This window comes from Vulpes vulpes, chromosome 12, assembly GCF_048418805.1.
Source record: "Vulpes vulpes isolate BD-2025 chromosome 12, VulVul3, whole genome shotgun sequence".
Taxonomy (NCBI): domain Eukaryota; kingdom Metazoa; phylum Chordata; class Mammalia; order Carnivora; family Canidae; genus Vulpes; species Vulpes vulpes.
In genome coordinates this window covers 155,720,615-155,726,753 of record NC_132791.1, presented here as the reverse complement: position 1 = coordinate 155,726,753, position 6,139 = coordinate 155,720,615, and positions in this window count along the sequence as shown.

The window sequence follows — 6,139 nt, the reverse complement described above, 5'->3', positions numbered from 1 at the left end:
AGCTCAACAGGGCCTAACATGATTTAAGAGGAAGCTGCTGGCCCCCGGCCATGTGCAGCCATGGGGAACAATCAGTTTCACCCTTTGGAGTTCAGCCTTGTGGGCACACTAGTCTAACCCAAAGATGGGTCAGTGGGGTTGGTCACAATGTCCTGAGCTACTTTCTTCACTGTTTTTTGTTGGTGAGAGATTGTGTAGGGTGGCAGGATTGTATTGTCCCTATGTCCCTAGAAAAAAAGGAGGCTGGAGCATCACAGCCTCAGCCACAAAACTCTAATAATGATGAAAAATACTCTTCAGAGTGTGAGTGCCTTATGAAAAGTGGTTACTTTCTCACTCATGGCAAAATGACTGTCTTAGAAGAAGTAAAACTGTCTTTATTCTTAGATATGTTGCCTAGGTGAAAAAAAATCCTGTGAATTCTCAAAAAAGCTGATGAACCAAAATTGGTGCAAATAGATCTGAACCAAAATAGGTGCAAATAGATCTAATAAATCAACTCAGCAAATTTTCAGGAAATAATATAAATATATCAAAATGAAATATATCTATATGTGATAAAAATTAAAAATCTAAAATGCCATTTGTAGTAGCCTCAAAACTATGAAATATTTAGGTATATGACAAAAGAGCTACGAGATGTTTACACTGAAAACTACAAAATACCTTCCAGAAAGATTAAAGAAGACTTAAATAAAGGAGAGATATACCATTTTCATGGATCAAAAGACTCATTGATGCTAAGATGTCAGTTCCCCACAAATTCATCTGTAGATTCAGTGCAATATCCATCAAAATCTCTAATTCTTTAAGTCAATAAACTGATCATAAAACATAAGGAAATACAAAAGACATAAAGTAGTCAAAACAAGTTTGAAAAAGAGGAACAAAGCTGGAGGAATAACATTACTATATTTCATAGCATGAAATTGGTTTCAAGATAGACAGATTAAAGGAACAGAATAGAAAATGTAGAAATAGACCCACACACCAGTGGACAACTGATTTTCAACAAAAATGCAAAGATCATTCAGTGGAAAAAGAATAATCCTGTCAATAGATGGTGCTGGAATTATTGAATATCAGTATGCAAAAAAATGAACTGTGACCAATGACTCAAATCATATACAAAAATTAACTCAAAATGAATCATAACCCCCAAAATGTAAAACCTAAATTAAGAAAGCTTAGGAGGAAAATATTTGGATTTTGGATCATGCAGAAACTTCTTAGATATGAATGTGACTATTTGTTATTCTATAGATCATACTTTGGTGTGGTATGAACAAATCATTAAATTGTTAAATTAGACTTAATTAAAATTTAAAAATTCAGTTTTTCAAAGACACTATTAAGAGAATGGAAAGATAAGCCATAGGCTGGGAGAAAATAATTGCAGATCTTTGATCTGATAAAGGATTTATATCCAGAATATATATATATATATATATATATATTTTAATTAGCATTTCCTTAATGATGAATATATATATATATATATATATATTCATCATTAAGGAAATGCTAATTAAAACCACAATAAGGTATCACTATGCACCTATTAAAAAAGCTAAAATTAAAAAGACTGACCATGCCTAGTGTTGGTGAGGATGTGGAGCAAATGTAAAGTGATTAAATTACTTTGAAAAAGAGTTTGGCATAAAACTAACTGTACCTACCATATAATCCTACCATATAATCCAGTCTCTCCTCTCCTGGGTATTTACCCAAGAGAAATGAGAATGTATGTCCATACAAAGACTGTAATGTTCCCAGCCACTTTATTTGTGGTGCCCCAAACTAGGAAGAACCCAAATATCCATCAACAGGTGAATGAATGAACAACTGTGGTATATCCATACAAATATCAAGCCTGACCAAATTGTACGTTTGAACTATGTGCAGTTTATTTGATGTAAATGCTTATAGTTTGGAAGAAAATAATTAACAACTAAATGCAATGTAGAATCCTAGATGGGATTCTGGAAAGGAAAGGAACATTAGTGTAAAAATTGGTGAGATATCAATAAGGTCTGTGGTTTAGTTAATAATAGGATGCCAATGTTAATATCTTGGTTTTGATCATTCTACTGTGGTTATGTAGAGGATGCTAATGTTAGAGGGAGTTGGGTGAGGGGTGCATGGGAACTCTGTATCGTCAATGCAACTTTTCCATAAGCCTAAAATTAATTCAAAATAAAAAGCTAAAAAGTTAAAAATATATGCAATAAAACTTTTTAAAAAGATCTCTTTGCCTTGGAATCTGGGGGGCTCAGTTGGTTAAGTGTCTGGCTCTTGATTTTGGCTCAGGTCATGATCTCAGGGTCTTGGAACTGAACTCCGCCTCAGGCTCTGTGCTGGGCATAGAGCCTGCATAAGATTCTCTCTCTCCCTCTCCCCCTTTCTAGCCCCTGCAGGTGCGCAACACACACACGTGCTCTCTCCCTCAAAAGAAAAAAAAAGAAATGAAAAAATGATTGCTTAACCTTATAGAATAAGTATATATTTTTTTCAAATATATTTGTTAGCTCTCCTATTCCTGACAATCTCTGTCAGCATAGAGTAGGTTAGCAGTTTTGGAATGCTTGCCTTTCTGTAAGAGAAACCTCTGTAATAACTTTAAATGAGGCAGTTCCTTTAAGTACGTCGTCTTTAAAAACCAACGAACTTCTATGTGTTATGAAAGTCAGGTATGCTAAGAAGGGGCCAAAACCAGTGAAAGGTCATCTGGCTGCCATGAAGGTTTTTTTCCATGGAAGGTTGGAAGTGCCACAGGAATCAACATCCCTCGGGAGCTGCCCTCAAGTCTGACTGATGGTGTTGGACTATACACACTCAGTGAACTCACTCCTTGTGGGATGTAGCTCTGAGGTGGATGCTTTACTCACACAATTCAACTCCCGTTGCTCAAGGTGGTAACCTGTTGACCACCTGTCCCCTTCATCCACCTACTGTTGTTTTCTTCACCTCCTGAATGAACTACTTGCACTCAAATTCTTGTCCCAGGGTCAGCTTCTGATCCAGACCCACACAAGCATTAATATTTTTTTCTAGCATCCCATTGTGTCACCTTGCCATACCACTGGTTTGGGCATCTCACTTCGGAGACTCTTACTTTATTTCATAGCAGTAACTGTCCGTTCAGCTCCATACACACCTACGAGACAGCCCCGTCCAGCCCAGGGCAGCCATGATTCTGAAAGGGTCCTGAGGATGCTGGGCTGTAATCCAGCTCCTTGTGACCTTTGCTCTTTGGCCTGGGTGGGGCTAGAAGAGATGGAGAGCTGAGGTTTGTTGATTGGGCTCTCCTGAGGCATCTGGTGATCTCTGGGGAAGGAAGGCAGGAGGGCTGGCCATGAGGGCTGGGCTCTTAGCTTTGCCCTGCTTGAGCCAAAGTATAAACTCTGTTATATGTCGGACTAAAAACTTTGGTAAAAACAAAACAAAACAAGAGTTCCACAGCAGAGGAAAGGATTGCCCACCACAAATTCTAGTTCAATCTTTTACAGTAGTCCGCAAAAGACAGCGGTGAACGCTGGCATATAAATCTTATAAAAGTCCCATCAGGTTCTAGCACCTCCTTGGGTTTAGGAGGCTAGCAGTTTCTTCGGTTGAATTGGAGCTTCTGCTAAGTTGCAGGAAGCTCTGCACTGCAACCCTAACACCACCTTTAACCTGGACCATAGGCAACATAACGATGAGTGGGCATCGCACAGGGGCAGTCCTGTTGCAGCTAGGTAGCCGGTCACCTAATACCTCAGCAGGAGCAGGCACAGCTGACTTTTTGCAAGAGGACGCAGGCTCAGAGAAGGGACATGTTTACTTAGGTTGCACAGCATTTTTGTTTTAGCTAACATAGTTCTCAGGATGCGACTTTTCTTGGCTGTGCTGGGTTCTCAGTAACCAAGGGTGATGGTTTGGACCATCACGAACCCTTCCAGTGCCTTGTACCTTGAGTCCACAGTGACCCCAGGCACAACAGCCAGGCCAGGTGAGAGGGGAAGCCCCTCCTGTTCAGAGCTCACATCCTGAATCTTAGTAATATGGGCTCCTCACTGCCGGCCCTAGGCCTGAGCAAGCCTGGCTCCTGCTGTTGGCCCTGCCATGGTCCTCTGGCCCTAAAGGGAGTTTCACCTTCTCTAATTGACCCTTGGAGCTCCATCCCCGAGCCCACCAGGAGCTCACCCAGAGTTGCCTCATTAGGACAAAAGATACTCATATCACCCAGGAAATTCCAAGGAATTTAGGAGCTCAGAGTCAGGAATGAGGGTCAAAGGCCAAGTATTAGAATAAAAGATGTTCCTAGTGCTCTTATCACTTAGGAAAGAACAAAGGTTTCTTAGGAGCCCTGTGCCAAGAACGAGGGACAGAGACCAATATATATATTTTTTCTATTACCTTGCAGTGCCCCATTAAAAAAATTATTCTGTAGGACTGCTCCCTAGGGAGCCCTGCGGGGAGGAGAGGTGATGGACAGCAGGATTCAGCTATTTCCGGGTCCGCTGGGTCAACAACAGTCTTCACACCATCTGTCTTCAGCTGTTCAAGCTGCTATAACAACTTAACGTAGACTGGGTGAATTTAACACTATTTATGTCTCACGGTTCTGGAGGCTGACAAGTCTGAGATTAAGATGCCAACAGATCCCATGTCTGGTAAGAGCCTCCTCCTGGTTTGCATATGGACATCTCGTATCCTCACATGGCAGCGATCAGAGAGAGGGCTAGATCTCTCATCTCATCTTAAAAGGACACTAATCCTGTCACAGGGATTCCACGCTCAGGACCCACCCACTTCCAAAAGGGCCCACCTCCCAATACCATTACATTAGAGCTTCAATATACAGATTTGGGGTGGGCACAATCCCTAGCACCATTGAAATACTGCTTCCTAGACCTCAGCAAAGCCTCATTATCTTTCTCGACATAACCTGCCAGGGCCGTCACCTGCAATAATTAGAGTAGTCCTGCAAGATAAAACCTGTAAGCCATTTAATAACAGAACAAATCAGCATATTTTAGAAAGAGATCTACATTTAACTTGTGTAGTGTGGTTTTTCTTACGTAAGCCCAGTTTGGAAAACCAATTGTCGCCGCTCTGGCATGCATGTTGGTATGTGGACACTGCACGCGTGGGCTGAGGGGCTGCTCAGGCAAGAGGGGCTCCTGGTAGAAGGAATTGCCCTGGGTCAAAGCAGAACACTCACTGTGCATTGAACCCTGACCTCCCGCTGCATGTGAGGCTCAGCCTCGGGGTCTCATTTCGCTGCTTCTAGAGCTAGAGCAATTGTCTCAGCTGGCGCTGGCTAAGGCTCATGACATACTTCAGAGCTGTAAGATTAGATATGGATTTGCATCCATGTTTAATTTGGTAATAGCGTCCACGTGGCCTTCGGGCAAATCACTTGACCTTCCTCGAGTTTCGGTTCCTCACCTAAGATGGGGATGAAAACTGACCTTCTGGTACAGGATGAAGATCCGATATGGGTATGGCGTGTGGTGTGCTGTTAAAATGCGGGGTGATATGTAAGGCTTAAGATACAAACGCTATTTTAAGGAATGTGAAAGGTTTCTCCTCCTAGGGATCCCTGGGTGGTGCAGCGGTTTGGCGCCTGCTTTTGGCCCAGGGCACGATCCTGGGGACCCGGGATCGAGTCCCACGTCGGACTCCTGGTACATGGAGCCTGCTTCTCTCTCTGCCTGTGTCTCTGCCCCTCTCTCTCTGTGTGTGACTATCATAAATAAATAAAAATTAAAAAAAAAAAAAAGATTTCTCCTCCTTTAAGGAGAGTTCACAAAAATCCAGATTTATGAGACTGAACAACTAGAAATGTCTTAAAAGGGTCCTTCCCAAATCACCTTAGGATGGAACCCTCATATCACACATATTTTAGGAAAATGTCCATTGTGTATATCCATGTGTACTAAATGCTGCTCTTCTTTCTCTGCTCACTTAGGCCTGATGATTATTTCTTGCTCCTGTAACAGGCCAGGCCAGAGTTCAGGGGGTGGGCAGTTTTGCGTACTCAGGGATTTGGGCTCCCTCCAACTTTCGACTGCCAAAGCCTATGGTTCAGTTGTCACTGGCATCCAGCTAAGAAGGGGAAAGTGCCAGAACCTCGTGTGGCAGGTATTTCCCA